Source organism: Montipora capricornis, chromosome 9 (assembly GCF_036669925.1).
Source record: "Montipora capricornis isolate CH-2021 chromosome 9, ASM3666992v2, whole genome shotgun sequence".
NCBI lineage: Eukaryota > Metazoa > Cnidaria > Anthozoa > Scleractinia > Acroporidae > Montipora > Montipora capricornis.
In genome coordinates this window covers 24,781,163-24,784,442 of record NC_090891.1, presented here as the reverse complement: position 1 = coordinate 24,784,442, position 3,280 = coordinate 24,781,163, and positions in this window count along the sequence as shown.

Here is a 3,280-nt window from a genome sequence, read left to right as displayed (position 1 = left end):
ATATACTGACCGCAAAGACAGACATTACATCACGGGGCCACTTAAGCACACAGATTAAAATAAAATGTAAGGAGATATTTTCGAAAGATAAGAGTGAAGTTGCGCTTTTTACTAGAAAATGAATTTCAAAGGTCATTAACTATCTCCTGACCCCAAGGACACTTCAGTTTCTTACATATATTGATATCAGAAACCCGTAAGGGTTGAAACGTGTAACGCGCGTTCACAGCTTCCGAATATTCAGTGCAAACTGATTGGTTGAATGTTTCAGTGCTAAGTACCATATTTGGAAACCCTTCGCTCTTGTTGTTCCAAATATGGTACTCAGCAAATCGAATATTCAGAAGCTTGTTTCCCAGCACACAAGGGGCCGTTACACGTTTCAACTCTTATGGGTTTCTGTTGATATCCAATACAAGTGGCTAAGTGGGTGAAGACTGGTTATTTTTAAACTTGTTCCCATCACGAGTCACCAAAAAATTGAAGAAGAAACCCGCTAAAGAATTTTTGGAAACAAATCGCTACGCGCCAAATGGAACTGGTAGACGACCACCGATGCAATCCGACGTAGCGGCTTTTGATTTTCATGCACGTCCTTTTCAGTCTTGCCTGCCAAGGCACATTAAAAACATTCAATTTCACTCTGATGAATACGTGCATCAAACTGGGCTCGATTACCAACTACTATTTCCGGAAAGGAGCCCGGAAAACGAGCCTATATATGAATTATTCTCAACTGGTTATAGTTATCTCAAGAAAGTTCGTAGATAGTTCAAACTTTTTTAAAAGTTCGATCTGTCGAAAAAGTAATGACATCTTGAAAAAATTCTGTGACTCTCTCAATATCTTAACAAAAGGAAATATTGAAAAAAAGTACACAAAACAACAGCAAATTCAGAGAATGAATTTCAATGCGATTTCCTGTCTTAAGACTCGCGCTAAAGCCGGCCAAGAGACAGTGGTTAGGGCGCGCTTGCCTTGCAATACCGGTCTGGAGATCTAGGGTTTAAGACCCGCTCTGACCAGCTACACTTGTAAATAACCAACTGGTTTTCCTCCGGCCAGTTGGGATTCTTAACAGTTGTTGTTGTTCTGTTCCGTCGTTTCGTTAACTGTTTCATTGGCCCTGAAAAGCCTCTATGGGGAGAGGTCAATTAATTATGTATGTATTTCTAATTCAATAGAGCGTTTTCACTCACGTGACCAGTAGCCATATTGGATTACTGAAACAAAAGAAAGTATTTGCATAAAAATAGAGTTCAAATCCCGGGGGATTAGTTTGGTACACCATCATGGCTGCCATTCCTGTGTTTCGGAACACCAACATGGCCGCCGTGACGTCATGTGAAAACGCTCTATGGATGGCTCTATATGGTGGACCATATGACGCTTTCTCATTGGTTCATTTAATTTATATTTGATCGCAGCGACTTGATGCCGGAAATGGACACACGGTGCGACATAGCTGCTTTCGCTAATTTTGTCGCTGCGATTAGTCGCAAGAATTTAAACTGGTTTGAATTCGTGCAACTGATCGCAGCGACAAAATTCTACCGCAGCGGCAACGATTTTCGCAAAATTAACCGGTCACACGAGTCAAATTGTTGCGGCGACTTGTCCCCGCGACATGTTGCAGCGACTTATCGCCTAGTGTGTCCCGGCCTTAATTAACTTCGTCATGATATCGCCGAAGGAAAGTAAAACTGCGCTGGCGAATCTTAGCCTGCCCGCGCCGCCGGACATGTATAACTCGAGAAAATCTAAATACGGACAGTTTAGTCTGTCTTCGACGCAGGCTAGCGAATCTTAAATTTTCGGGAAAGTTTTAACGACTATGTTTAAACAATGCTACCCTTGTAGCCAGATTTTCACATGCAAATAAAACGATACGTCGTTCTCATTTTGCAGCCGTTAATAAAATTGAAAAAAAGACTACTTTGTCCGCTTAAACGTTCAACGAACGAACGGATGAAGAAAAAATAGTGTTCCCTATTTTTCGGCAATCAGGGAAACAATTGACAAATTTTGTTAGCGATCGTTAGCGAGTGAGGCATTCTACGGTCAGCCTTCGCCGCGTGCACAAGTCCTGTTTCGTTTTTTTGTCATATCGAGCTGAATTAGTGTTTTATGCCTTCGTTAGGCGGTATATGATAGCGTTCATTTACATTGTAAGTAGTGTCTTTCATGTAGAATACCTTAGAACCCCGAGGGTCGCACCACTGCCTTGGTCGGGGGTACACGTTCCCCGCTTTTTCCCACCTGCTGGTTTTTTTTAGGGGTTTTCGTGTCCAGCTCTGGTGCATTGCTTTTCTCTTTATTTTAGAATTGTTGTATTAATATTTTTGTACCCATTGGCTTGGCTGACCAACGCGCCCATTTGTCACCTAGCTTGAGTGTCCGGTTGAGTAGTGGAGGCAAAATTTAAACCTTTATTCGGACTCCCTTAGACTGTTCACAGTCCCCCATTTTCCCTTTTGATCGTCGGAATCGAGCACAAACTGCCGCCATCTTGTTTTCAAACAGGGAGCGCGAACTGGGGAGAGTGACAAAACTACCGAGTGGGTGGGGGGAGTGAAGAGGTTTCCACGGGAAAAATAGGGAGTCGTAGTACGTAGCTGCTATAGCTCAGTTGATAGCGAATCCAAACTGGTGACCGGAAGGATCCCGTCTTGACTCAAACAAGCACAAGACACTTGGCAATGCTCGACGTAAGAGTCACCCAACATGTTCACACATATTCCGTCACAACCACAGATTTTCATATGCATGAGAAAGTCACCTGCTCACAGAGTTTTTGATTCCGGTCTAAAATCTTGTAGGAATTGGTCCATTAAAAATATGATCACACTGAACCTCGGCAAATTTACCTCAGTGTTAAAGAACCTGTCGCCTCAAAAAGTTTTAGCTTCCGCAACAACAATTTCCTTCAGGAGCCTTCTGCGACGAAACACACCTCTCTACTGGCTTTGATAGATGGTAAAAGTGGTTATCTGCAAAACCACGGCCAACTAAGTTCAACACCGGTGTTGACGTCACAATATACTGTGCCTCGACCCAGGTGTTGGACCCATTCCGCTTCCTTGCTCCGTCGTAATCTACCAGTGCATTTTTCATCTTTTAAAGGCCTCCAACCACCAGCAACCTCAAAAAGGGCTTTTGTTGGAAATAAAATACAATTTGGACAACTGCAGACAGTAATTGTAGGGAACTTGTAATTAAAAGAAATTATTTCACTGCGAAATTTCGCTTTTCATATGCTCGAAAGTTGCGGAAAGAACTC